Source organism: Pinus tabuliformis, chromosome J (assembly GCF_031772625.1).
Source record: "Pinus tabuliformis cultivar Carrire ecotype Pingquan chromosome J, CPIR1, whole genome shotgun sequence".
Lineage (NCBI taxonomy): Eukaryota > Viridiplantae > Streptophyta > Pinopsida > Pinales > Pinaceae > Pinus > Pinus tabuliformis.
This window is the reverse complement of record NC_142295.1, coordinates 1,108,258,001-1,108,272,507: the sequence shown is the minus strand read 5'-3', so window position 1 is coordinate 1,108,272,507 and position 14,507 is coordinate 1,108,258,001.

Below are 14,507 nucleotides of genomic sequence, written 5' to 3'. Positions count from 1 at the left end.
TCACTTTTAAATTCCTTCAACATGTTTCCAATTTTAATCTTGATAGATGTGTTGGAGGAAGAGGAACTGGCCAACGATTGACTAGACCTACCCTTCTTTCTAGCAACCCTAGAATGGTTTTTGAACACTTTCTTGATATCATTATAGGGTAGCTAATAAATGTCCCCTCCAGATTGTTAACACCCAGTTTGTTCCCTTTGACTCCTGAGGGAATACGGCCGGGGTAACCACTAACCAAGCTTTGGATTACAGGCTCTAGCCTACCTGTAATCAGAGAGGGCTCTCTCTTTCAGTTTTAACTTTGTCCTTTGAGGTTTCTTAGGCTAGTTATGAGGTGGGAGTTTGTTTGAGTTTTGGTTGCAGACTGTTGTTTAAAGAAGGGCATGCAAATATGACAGCGAGTTCAATCCATTGGGCATGTGGAGTCCAGAAATAAGTAGGTTTTGATGTCTGTGATAAAGAAAGGTTCACTGCAAGGCTAGATGGGTATTCATGACACAAACTTTGATTTTAGCAAAGAAAACAGTATAAGTTACACCAAGAAATGCAATTAAGAGTTCTTTCACAGTGCAATACCAGATGAAGAACAAATCCTACTCAGCAGCAACAAGAACTACTGAATAAAGACTTATCATGTGATCAGAACAATTGGGAGCATTTAAGAATTCCACACTTGCAGCTAACCATGAAGAAAACATATTTAGTAGTAAGGATTGAGTTTAGGGTGTCTTTAATAGACAAATCCTGAAACTAGTCTTTTACCTTTCTACCAAGATTAAACACCATACATTCCAGACAGATTATAGAGGAAATAAAACATGAATACAGTTAGAAAACACTTATTGTATCACGCCATAACACGAGAATCTTGCAGCAGTCAGTAATTTCATCACAACACATCCGAGCCAAACATCTCTCCTGGAAACCAACAGCTCCTTTTTATTATCTCTTGCGGAAGAAATACAGCCGAGTTCTCTTGAACAATATGAGTAACAACAACCCCCAATAAACAGCGCGGGGGTGCTTATATACAAAATAACACAAAAAATATCTTAGTTCTGAGTTATTGCACAATAACTGCTCTTACCAACTTTTAAAGATATTTTTACAAAATTAAAAGCTACTTTAATGAATACATAAGAGCTGTTTGCTGTTTGTCAGAAGTTCTTGACTTTGAGGGCAACTGGCTCTGCAGGATGTTTTGCATTGATTCTGAATAATACACTTTTAATGCTCTGTCGTGCTGTAGCTTTCTCAGCCCTGTCATCTACATCTGTCGGGGTTGCTTCAGTGGCCGAATTGGTTTGCTGAGTTGGCTCAGTCCACTCTTTTACAGTCATAGTGAATATATCAACTGTCTGAACATGATGATTTGTATTTTGATGTAAAAACTTGATGAAAATCTGTTTGTTCATAGTAATGTCTGTATCATGCTGGTCCACCATTCCTGAGTAGGCAACTGATGTCTCAAAATTGTGCCTAATGTTTCATCTGCCTCAGTGTATTTGTAGTAATTAGGAGGCACTTCAAACAGATGTCTAATTTCATTCATGATAAAAAACAAATTTTCTATTCTGTCATAGAGGCTCTGCCCAGATGCAGGCCCTGTTTCCTCTGGGGTACTTGATCCTGCAGTGATCTAATTTGTAGCAAATGTATTTACCCTTTTGGCATAGTTTTCATGGGATAGTAGCCTTCCTGCGCTGTTCAGTAAGCTGGGAAGGCCTCTGTTATGTAATGCTGTGAATTTCTCTGTGAACTTGTTCACCTCTGTCTGCATTTCTTGACATCTTCTATCCAATGTTTGCACAAGACTTCTTAAAGTGAGCACCCTTTTCACCAGTAAGATGGTGTCAGTCCTGTTGGGGATTCCTATTGCTGCCAACTGAGGGCCTGTGCGGTTGTTCAGGACATTGATCATCCTATTGGCTATCTCAGGCATATTGCCTAGAGATGCCCTTGCTCTTTGACTTTCCTTGTGAGCCCTGCCTATGAAATCCATGTGCTCATGAATGGTTTCTATATATTGCCATTGATCTGTTATGGATTGGCCAATATTGGCCCACAGGACTTTCTTGATCTCAGCCACCACTTTGTCAAGAGAGAGCTCTTTCTCTAGTTCTTTTATCTTTTTCTCCAGAGCTCTAACTTCCCTTGTTCTTTCAACTACAGTTTGCTTTGATTTGTCATATTTTTCATTAATTGTAGCCAATTTTTCCTTGGCCTCATTTAGTTCAGCCATCCGGGCCTCTAGAACTTGAATCTCCTTCATCATCTTCTGCATATCAAGGCTCGGTGCCTGTTCTGATGTTGTTGCTGGTGCTGCTGCTGTATTTGGTGCTAAAGTTGAAGGGCCTATCCCAGCTGTTTTTTCTGTGGGAGGACTGATAGTTTGAGGAGGCTCCTCAAGATTAATCACTGGCTGAGGGGGTTGAGATGTCTGGTCTCCTTCTTTCTGCTTCAGGGCTGCCTGTAATGCAGCCTCTGTTTCTACCAATTTCCCTTCTGTTTGTACCAACTATTTGTGTAGTGTTAGCAGCATGGCTGCTACATCTTGGTCTTTTCTCTGCTGAGCAACATCTTTTGTTTGAGGGTGAAGGGTTGCTGGAATCTTGACCATCTTCCTCAAAGCTGCTATATCTGCATCTCTTACCTTTAATAATGCCTGCACAACTTTGGGATCACTTGGGTCATGCCCAAGCTCTATAATAATATCCTCTAAAGACCTAATCCTGTTGTCTTTGGCTTGTGAAGAGGCCTTCTCCAATTCTAATTGGGCAGTTGTATTATGAAGACTGTTTTGCAATTTGTGTGCAAGGAAGGTCTTGTCTGCAAGAGTTGAATAGACCATCTCACCCGTTTGCTTATGAAGCTCTATCTGGTCCATTGGGTGGATGTCTTTTGCAAGTACCTCAAGATTGGTTCTTATATAATCTGCAGCTGACTGTGGCTGCAACATAGTAGGCATGAAATGACTCATAGTCATCTTCGCCTCTGTTATGTCATATGCTGACATAAGCCTCTGCTGGTTTGTGGGAGCCATTTTGAGTAAGTGATTGTACAGCTGGAGTCTGACTGGCTCATTTCTCTTCTTGATGTCAATAAATTGCTGCTTTATGCTTGATTCAGCCCTCCTTTACTGGCTTGAGGAGCTGACCTCTCCTCCTATTGTTCTTTCTTGTTCCTACTGAAAGGAACTGGCTGATGCTTCCATGCTAGGGGGGCCCATACCCATGGATGGCCCAATAGGCATTTCTTCTTCAGAAAGGGGATTTAATCTTTGCCTTTTCTCCCCTTGTTGACTTGTTGATGTAGTGAGGGGAGTTTCCTGCTCTCTATCCCTCTTCCTGGTCCTTTCTTCATTTAATGGAGTTTGGAGCACCGAGGCATCCACTACTGTTTCCTGCCTTGAAGGCACACTTTCTTGAGCCTGCTGCTCTGTAGATATTGGGGCCTCAGCCATTTCCTCTTGCTGTTTGGGCTGCTCTTTCTTCTGTTCTGCTGTAGGGGGTGGTTGCTCCTGTTCCATCTCTTTTCCTTTACCTTTGCTGGCTGCCTGAGGAGTAGTTTTAGCTGCCTGCTGGGGGGCTGTAGAAGATGAGGCAGCTGCTCCAAGCTGAATTTGATAAGAAGAGGAAACCTGCCCACAATTTTCCAAGTCAGCTTCCTTCTCAAGATTCTTTGCTTCTTTTTGTAGTATTTCCTCTTTAGTACTTGCTTCTTCTAATGTGCCCTCTTTCCATCTTAACAGATTGGCATATTTTTCAATATGGGGCAGCCTGACATGATCATAGCTAGCCAACTGATACTTAACCCTTCTAAGACTAATGAAATGATTGGGATCATAGGGTATCCAGAGGAAACTGGTTTGCAATCTGAGGCATTGCAGGATCTTATCTGCTTCTTGCCATGCCTCTTCTCTTTTATTATAAATGAATGGGCTTAGCTGATTTCTGACTTTTAGTTGCACCTTCTTATTTTTGCTGTGGAAATGGACCATGTCTGCATTTCCAAACTGCCTGAAATACTCTAAGGCAAAGAGTCTCATAGGGACATATCTTGGTAGCCTATATGGACCCAACTCACAGCCATATATTCTGATTACTGTATGGTGTTGGTAAAAGTACCAATCCCCAATGCTGTAGGCCTTTAAGAGCTGGAGGATTCTTTGCATCTCATCTGTTAATCTTGGAGGAGGGGCACTCAACAGCAAGGACATGGCTGGATGGATGAACAGGTCTATGAATTCACAGTAGTTGTGTGGTGAAAAAGATATATGATGGAAAACTGAAGACCAAAACACTACAGACCTTTGGTTCCCTTGGGCATCAAGCCTCTTGAGAGTAATAGGGAAGCTATCAGGTTGATAGAATAGGAATAAGTGATAGATGTAAGAAGTATATCTAAATATCCTTTCCCTCTCTAGATTCATCAATTGCTCATGAATCTTATTGGCAATGTAGGCAACATAATCATAGTGAACAACAGGAGGCTTTCCAGGGGAGAAGATGGACAGCATGGCCAGAATGGTTTCATCAGCATCCTCAGATGACCTATAACCCAGGACATAACTGATCATATCCACAAGCATCCTGCCCAACTCATTGAAATATACATTTCCTATGGGAGGATTCCTCACAATTTCAGAGCCTGGTTGAATGAATAATTGATTGATATTTAAAATTTGGGCACTAGACAGCTTGCCTCCTTTCTTTAGTAAGTCCATCATGGAGAGAGGAGTCAATGGCTTTGCAGTATGAAAGTGTAGCATCTCATTTATGGCCTCAGGGGTGACATGGAACAAAACTGAGCCTGAGGAATTGAGGACAGCTCTCTAACATGGGTCATAGTTGGCACTGCATCTATGTATCAAGTCTAGGAGGATATTGACCTGAGGGAGATTGAAAATGGGCAAATTGGAGTCCCAAATCCCTAGGATATCATTCCCACTGAGATGCTTGGCTTTAAGGTCATTGAGTACATGAATGTGATACTTGCTATAGTCTGGGATTCCCTCTGCCATTTGGTAGTCTCTGTCAGCCAAGGGCAGCCACTCTAGCTCTCTTTGTGGGGCATTTAGAGGTGTAACATTCAATGCAACTGGAGTTTCCATGGTTTTTGCTACTTTGAATTGTATTTGAACTTTTTTTTCTGGGCTCAGCAACATAGAGCAATGAATTTTGCAGGAACATGGCAACTTGCAGGGGAAAGAGGGTGAATTATGGTGAAAATAAGTTGAAATGCTCCTGAGAAAAGTTTAATGAGCAAATACTAGGATTTAAGGGTGGTTTTCCCGGTGAGCTTGTGTAGCAGAGGTTTTAGTTTTCGACTGCGCAAACAGGCTGTAAATTTGTGAAAATTCAGCTCAATGGGGACTTCTGTAGGTAAATTCGGCCTTATAGCTGGAGATAAATGGTGGTCACCGAGAATTTTCTGGTAATTACATTGTTTTTCTCTCTTTTCTCGCTTGTTTTGGTGAATTATGCAAAAAACCAGGCGCGGAGGGGAGATTTTGATAAATACCTAGTAAACTCTGGCAATGGTGGCAATGCAGGCGAATTGAGGGCGCCCACAGTCTTTAAATGAATTTCTGCAGGTTGGCGGCGAAATGGTCGTAAATTACATGCAGAGAGCACAGTAGTTCTTTTATCAAAAAAATACTAAAAACCGTGATTTTTGGCCAAATATGGACATTTTGGGCTTTGGCGCGTTCTTTGGATGACGTCAGCATGACGTCATTGGGTGGGGTCAGGTACAGAAAGGTGACGTGGCGGCCTGTGAGTGGTCCACGGGGACTGATGAGGTGGCGGACAGCGTGGAGCAATGGCGGGCCATGCGCTGATGCGGGGTCGACTTGGCGTGACGTGGACATGACGTGGGCAGGCGGTATACGGAGGGCGGTAAGTGGTTCCATTGAACCGCTTATAGTACGGGAGCGGTTTTGGCAGGCAGCCTCCCGATACAACCTGGATGCGACGCGTGGCCGAGCCCTAACGTCACCCTCTGACATTTTTCGGGTGCTATCGTCCGGACATCGGGGGCGGTCCGATATCAATGTGGGCCATCGGATGGGAAAGCCCAGATCCGACGGTTGACGGGGCGCAAAGCTGATAGGACAATACGGCGGGACCCGGCGGCATTATTTTAATGATTTCTTTTGTTTTTTGTGAAATGCGCATTATAACAAAACTTTGGATAGGCGGCAAAAGTGGGTTTTAACAAGGTTTTGCAAATAGTGCGGGTATAGTATTTGTGAAGGGGTTGTAAGGGGAAAAGGGTAGGGTTTAGGTTATTAAACCAACCAGGGGTTAGTTTAATCCCCGATTTTAAACAAACCATATACAACAAGACTTTGCTTCTGCATGGTTTTCCAATATTTGAACATATGGCTATAATGCCAAAGGGGAGGGATATATACATTTTGGGTATTATATGCACAATAGTGATATAGTAATAAGGAAAGGGGAACATAGGGAGTTAAGTATAGATAGAGTTAGTAGTTAGTATTGGATGGAAGATATGGAGAAGAGGAAGCAAAAACTAAGTTTTATAGGAAACAAGCTTAGTTAGGAGAGTAGATCAAAATGAAAATATTTTTACACAGGAAATGTGGCTCTTTATGCAACAAGGATCAATCAATGAGTTTGATTTCTCTCAAGACCAAAGGTGGTATTGGGATGTTAGCAAGGAATTTGATGGGGGATGATTGGGAAGTTAGACATGCTCCACTTGTTGCTCCAAAATTGCTTAATAGGAATATCTGCACTGGCCACCATGTGTTTCCTTTTCTCAGGCCAGTGATATGAAGGAAATCATGCTTCTGCAACCCCATCTACCTACCCATTCTATTGCCTAGCATTTTTTTGTTACTTCAAGGAGGGTGCACTTAGACTTGCAAACCCTCATGTGCCTTTTCTTTTCCTTTGGCATTTTCTTTTGATTTTCTATCTAAGGCTAGCCTTATTACTTCCAAGGCCCCAGATTAAGCAGTTGGGCACCTTCATTCTCTACCTAACTACTTATCTGCCAAGATTAAACAGTTTGGACAGATTTCTTTCTCTAGTCTACACCAATAAATTGAAATATGGCATGACCCAGCTTAGACTGTTGGATCACCCATTCAGGAGTAGGACAGCATCAAACAACTGCAGATAGGTGTTTTCCACATAAATATGAGATCTTTGTACCATCAAAGTAGATCATATTGGAACTTCCCCTGCCAATCATGAAAATGAAACCTATTGGTATAGGTAGCTAACAGTGGCTCCACTTGGGGATGGTTTTTCTACTTGAAAGACCAAGAACAGCAGGTCAGAATGCCTTGGCCCTTGACTTCTTCTCAAAACTTGAAAGATTTCTCTTTGGACTTCAAAACTGGAATCTGTCACCATTGTGGAATTTCTGAAATAAAAGCTTTTTCCTGCTTATTTACAAAACTTCTTAAATTGAACTATTTATATGCTGAAAGAAAACAGTATATACAACTGACAATGTACAGGGCCGAGCCATGCTATATACATGGAAAGTAATCGAAATAGTGCTTTAACATTTGGCCATTTACAGGGCCCTCTTCTGCTTCAGTGCCATCCAAATTCTTCAAGAAAAAAGTGTTATTTCCTTGCACTGCTTGAATAACAAAAGGTCCCCTCCAAAGGGAGTCAAATTTGCCATGCTTTCCCTCGTCTTCTCTTCTTGAATCCCATTTAAGCACTTTATCCCCAATGAAAAAATCTTCAACCTTGGTTCTTCTATCAAAGGCTTTCTTCAGTTTCTCTTGTAGGATTTGAACTCTGCTATACACTTGATCTCTGGTTTGCTGTAAACATATTATCTGGTTTATCCTTCTTTGCATGTCATTTGGTTCAGCTTGACTTTCTTGAAGTAGCTTCATGACAGGGACCCCCAATGATGAAGGGAATTTGGCTTCCATTCCATAAACCAACTCATATGGTCTGACCGCAATAGATCTTTTGGTTGTTAGCCTGTCTGCCCATAAGGCATTTATAAGCTTCTTATGCCAATTTTTCTTATTCTCTTCCAGTATCTTCTTAATGATGTTGATAAGACTTTTCTTAGATGATTTAGCTAAACCATTGCCTTGAGGGTAATATGCAGTAGAATGGCCCAAAGTAATGTGGAATTTGTGACAAACGTTCACCATCTTCTTGGATCTGAAAGCAGCAGCATTGTCTGTTATTATCTCATTGTCTGTTATTATCTTGTCAGGACAACCAAATCTGGAAAGAATATTAGTCTCAAGGAACTGAACGATAGTAGAATCATTTGCTTGTCTGCATGGGACATCCTCAATCCATTTAATAAAGTAATCTGTGGTTGTCAGGATCCATCTATGTTGGCCTGAAGATGAAGGATGAATTTCCCCAATGAAATACAAGCCCCATTGCTGAAAAGGCCTTTCTGTTGCAATAGGCTTTAAGGGAAGTGGTAGTAACTTTCTTTTTCCCTCAAACACTTGACACTTATGACATGTAGTGGTGAAATTTTTAACATCAGAGAACAGAGTGGGCCAATAGTAACCTGCCCTTAATATCTTATCCACAGTGGACTTCCAGTACAAATGTCCACCACAATCACCTGCATGAAATTCTTTCATAACATTGTTAGTCTCATTCATATTCAAACAGTTCAACAGTATACCTTCATGATTTTTCCATAGTAAATTACCATTTATAACACAAAATCTTGAAGCTTTCATTTTTAAAAATCTAGATTTGGTTTTGGACACTCCTGGGGGAGCACACAAGTTTTGCAATATATAACAGATATCAGAATACCACAGGGATTGTTCAAAGGCTGCATTGATCTTTGGAGTCGCCAGCTCCGATTCATTGTCCAGTTGGTTAATATCCAAGGCTTGGAAGTTTGCTTCTGACATCAATTTAGCCAAAACTTGCCCTTTTATCAGTTTTGTAGGTCTTATCTCAATGTCAAATTCCAATATGTTAGCAATCCATTTTCCTCTTCTGCCTTCTAAGTTTTCTTGAGTTAGTATGTCTTTCACAATGGGATTTGGTACATAAGCAATAACATGGGAGTATAGGATGTAGATCCTAAAGTCTTTGATGGCTTTGACCAAAGCATAAGCTTGCTTTTCCATGATCTGATATTTCAAAGGTGCATCTCTAAGAGCTCTACTAAAGAAAGCAATAGGTTTTTCATTCCCTTGATCATCTTTCTGCAATAAAACAACAGCAATGGTATGCTGGGAGGCAAAAGAGAAGATGATAAATTCTCTGTCAAATTGAGGATTTGTTAAGATTGGGATTTGGGTAAGGGCCAATTTAATACCTTCAAAAGCTTGGTTTGCTTCTACTGTCCACTTCACTTTTGAATCCTTTTTTAGCATGTTGTTTAGTAATCTGATCAATTCTGCTAAGTTTGGGATAAACGTCCTTAGAAATTTGATCTTTCCCAGGAAGGCTTGTAATTCTTTAATATTTCTTGGATGGGGCATTTGCAAGATGGCCTGTATTCTGTCTGGGTCAATTCTAATGCCCTCCTTTGAAATTATATGACCCAATAGCTTACCTTCTTCCAAACCAAATAGAGACTTCTTAGGATTTAAGGAAATCCCATATTTCCTACATGTTATGAATATTTGTCTCAAGTGTTTCAGATGTTCTTGGTCAGATTTTGAGAAAGGTGTGAGGTCATCTAAGTAAATAACAAGGAATTCATGAATCTCTTTAGCAAAATCAATATCCATTGCTCTCTGAAACGTAGCTCCTACATTTTTTAACCCAAAAGGCATTTTAACATATTTGAAAGTTCCCCATGGGGTTGTGAAAGCTGTTTTATCTTGATCATCAGGGTGGACTAGGATCTGATTGAAACCTGAAAATCCATCAAGTAATGAGATTCTTGAAGCCCCTACCACTCTTTGGAGAATGTGATCCATTTTAGGTAAGGGATAATTGTCTTTGAGGGATACTTGATTCAAATTCCTTAGATCAACACAAAGCCTAATCTCACCAGTCTTCTTTCTTGTGGGGACCAAATTTGAAATCCAGTCTGAAAACCTGATTGGTGCTATGATACCAGCTTTAAACATTTTTTGTACCTCTTTCTCAATTGAAGGGAGAAGCATAGGATTAATTCTTCTCAATTTTTGCTTGAATGGCTTTTGATTAGGCTTGAGAGGGATGGTGTGTTGAATAACAGAGGTGTCATAGGATTTCAAATCCTCATAACTCCATGCAAACACATCTTGGAACTCTTTAAAGAGGTCAATGTATTTGGGCTTCTGGTCAGGAGGTAAAGATGCAGACAATTTTATTATCTTGGGTTTTTCAGTAGTTCCAATGTTGCACTCTTCTATGGCAGCATTAAGGGGTTGCATTGTTGGTTTTCTAGGAACATCATTTGAGTCAAAAATGTCCTCCAATGGAGTTAGGCCTATTGGTAGAAAATTGTCTTTTAGCTCTATGATTTCAACCTCTGCACCAGCTATTTCATCAAAATGCAATTGTTCAAGTTCTTGTAATTTTTCCTTGTCAAAGGTTGTTGGACAAAGTATTTGATTTGCTGTTTTGGGTGATATAGCTGTTTGGTCCTTTTCAGTTAGTGGCTGCGTGTCTTTCACAGAATCAACATCAATGTTCAAACCTGCAAATTCATGTTGTAAGGTCAAGAAACTATTTATCTGTGTGTCATCCTTAAATACTTGCCAATCTTTAATATTCTTTGGGATAGAAGGTCTGTGTTTTATCTCAGCTGCAAAACAATGGTTGGGTTCAAAAGGCAATTTGCATGTACTGGCAAATGTAGCTAAACTGTGTGCATGAAGGTTGTGGGTCCTCGGTATTTTGGTCATCTGAAATTCAGTGAAAGCCTTAAGTATTTCAATAGCAGTAGATCTGTATGATCTTAGTCTTTTGTCATTGGTGACAAAATTACCTTTCACTTGTTGAATAATTAAGTCTAAGTCTCCCATGATTGAAACTTTTGTGACCTGTAAGGATTTTACCAGTTTGAGGCCTAGTAGAAGAGCCCCATATTCTGCCATATTGTTAGTACATCTGAAATTAAGCCTATAGGCTCGACCTTCTGCATGATTTCTTTGTTTGTTATGAATCCACACTCCAGCTCCTGCCCCTAATTTGTTGACTGATCCATCGAACTCAAGGAACCAAAGGATCTCTTGATTTAGGGGAGACTTGGCAGCCTCTCTATGACTTGGAATTATGAGCTGGAGATCTTGTTTTTCATCTGGTTTGTCTTCTAGCATTGTCTCATCAATTGATTTCTCAATCTTGATTTCTTGGGAGTTTGATTGCTCATCCATATGCAGACCTTGTTCAAGTAAGACAGATTTGTCATCACATATTGGACCTATATTGTCATTAAACAGAATGAAGGAATCCATGTCTGAATGGACTGCATAAATAGGGAAATTTTGAGGTTTTTCTTCACTGCTCACCATATATTTCATGAGTTACTCTCTGTATAGCCTCTTTGGCTGCCCAAAAACAGAGATAGTGGCATATGACATATCCAATTGCAGGGAACCTTGGAGTTTGGCTCCCCATGATCTTGATAACAACATTCCATATTTGGGTGGGATATCAGCAACTACAACATCCATTAAGATTGTTTTATTTGGGTACTGGACAAGGGACACACATAGATCTTTTATCAGGCCTAAACACTTAACTTGGCTGGAGTCAAATGAAAATAGGTCCTTATATGGTCTTGTGATGTCTAGATTTAATCTCTCCATTACTGACTTAGGCATAAGGTTATGAGAAGCGCCTGAATCAAACATTGCATTGTGTAATATCTTATCATGAACATGCAAGCTGACATAAAAAGGTAAGATTCCAGTAGCTGCTGTCTTTCCATCAACCTCTGGACCGAAAAGCAATTCTGGGGTATCATCCAACACATTGACATCATCTTTATTGTGGGTCAGTTGAAGGGACTTCTTGATTTGTTGTTTGTAAATGTTATGCTTGGCTAGCTCTGACAGAGGAATGGCTATCTTCAATTTGCCAATTTCAGCTTCTAAGTCAAAAGGTTTTTCAGATTGGATCTTGGTGTTCTGGTTGACCACTTTTTCTTTCTCAATTGAGTTTTTAGAGGCTTCTTCTTGACTTTCAATCTGATCTTGAGGTTTGTCCTTTTTACTCATCTTTTGGAAAGTGTTGCTTGGATTGTGCTGTAAAGGTGATGCAACCATTGGTTGTTGATTTGAGGGAAATGCTTCGGTTACTTCTTCAACTGTTACTTCATCTGTAATTGAATCAGTTTTGTTAATAGGCTCTGTGACAATAGCTTTCCTAGGTTGCAGGCTATCCTTTGTTTTCTCAGGCTGTGGCACATTTACAGTTCTGCTTCTCAATTTGTATTGTTTATGAACTTCAAAAACATTTGTGTCATAGCCTTGTTTGAAATCAAATGATTCACCTGATCTAGTTTGGAACTGGCTTATGTCTTCCTCTTCATGATCTTCTTGACTCAGAAATACTTGCTGATCATCGTTCAGGCCCATCAAATTGATGTGGGTATCATCTCTCTGCTCACTAGAAGTAGATGCTTCAGCATAGTTTTCTTGGAACGGAGGCCTTATCTCTGGTTCAGGGCTGGCCTTGCCAACATTGGGATTTTGATTTCTTCTAAAATTGGGATTCCTGATTGGATTATTCTGTGGTGCTTCCCATGATGATTTCCTCTCAACTGATTCTACTCTGTCACCTAATCTATGCATACCAGTGATTATTGCATCTAATTTTTGATCCCAACCTGAAGGCTCTTCTTTGAAGGTAGTCTTTCTTTCAGTTCTGGTCCTATTCCTCTTAGCTATCAGGTTGGCTTCTACACTAACTGCTATGTCTTGCATCTCAGCTAAAGTCCGGGAGTCCTTTCTCTTAATTGGTATGCCATATCTGAATCAAACCCATCAGGGAAGGTATATAGAGCTAGATCAGGTGGGGGTCTGAGATTTTTGGGAATAGCATTGTAGACACTGTTGAACCGAGCACAATAATCTAAGACAGTTTCTTGGGGACCTCTTTTGATAGTATTGTATTCAGATAAAATATGAAGTGGATCCTTTTTCTTCTCCCATCTGTTGATAAAGGTTTGATACAGGGCTTCAGGGTCAGCTATGGAGTTTGCTGGGAGTGACCTAAACCATGATCTTACTTTTCCTGTTAGGCTTTGCACAAAAATTTTCATTCTAACCCCATCATCATCTATCTCATAGTTTTCAAAATAATCCTGCATTTTCTTAGTATGTTGAAGGGCGGGATAAGAGCCAGTACCATCAAAATATGAAATATTGCTTTGGTAATCTTAAGGCATAGGCCCTGGATTGGCAGGTAACTGCAATGGAGCATACCTATTAGCCATGTTTGGTGGGACAATAGGGATAACAGGAACTAATGGGACAAGTGGAGGAAAAGGGATGATAAGGGTACGTGTAGTTGATGGAGGGGTTGAAAGGACACCTTGTGAAGTGGATGAAGAACTAGGAGATTGTGGAACGGTGGAATGAGGATGTAAAGAAACCTTAGCAGGGGTTGGAATATTAGTTTGAAATCCTGCTTTAGAACTCGAATCTGATAGAGTCCCTTCTGATTTGTGTCTTTTAAGGATTCTTGGAATCAAATTTGGGTTTTGGAACTCAGGTGATGGATCTGGATCTGGGTTAGATCTTGTATAGCGAGTTTTCTTCTTAGGAGCCAGTTTCTGTGATTTTCTTTGGGATAATTTTCTGAGAGATAGTGATATTTGACAAGGACTGATCAGGTATAGCACAACCATATGGAACTTAAGACTGAATAAAGATTGACTGAGGCAGCTTTTATATACTCCTGCAAATGCAAAGCAGAGGCAGTTTCCAAGGCTGCCTGGCTGTCACTTAGGCTTTATCTACAGTATTAAGAATCAGACAGGGGGTTATAAAGTTCATTCAGATCCCCAGTGGAGTCACCATTTATGTTAACACCCAGGTTGTTCCCTTTGACTCCTGAGGGAATACGGCCGGGGTAACCACTAACCAAGCTTTGGATTACAGGCTCTAGCCTACCTGTAATCAGAGAGGGCTCTCTCTTTCAGTTTTAACTTTGTCCTTTGAGGTTTTTTAGGCTAGTTATGAGGTGGGAGTTTGTTTTAGTTTTGGTTGCAGACTGTTGTTTAAAGAAGGGCATGCAAATATGACAACGAGTTCAATCCATTGGGCATGTGGAGTCCAGAAATAAGTAGGTTTTGATGTCTGTGATAAAGAAAGGTTCACTGCAAGGCTAGATGGGTATTCATGACACAAACTTTGATTTTAGCAAAGAAAATAGTATAAGTTACACCAGGAAAGGCAATTAAGAGTTCTTTCACAGTGCAATACCAGATGAAGAACAAATCCTACTTAGCAGCAACAAGAACTACTGAATAAAGACTTATCATGTGATCAGAACAATTGGGAGCATTTAAGAATTCCACACTTGCAGCTAACCATGAAGAAAACATATTTAGTAGTAAGGATTGAGTTT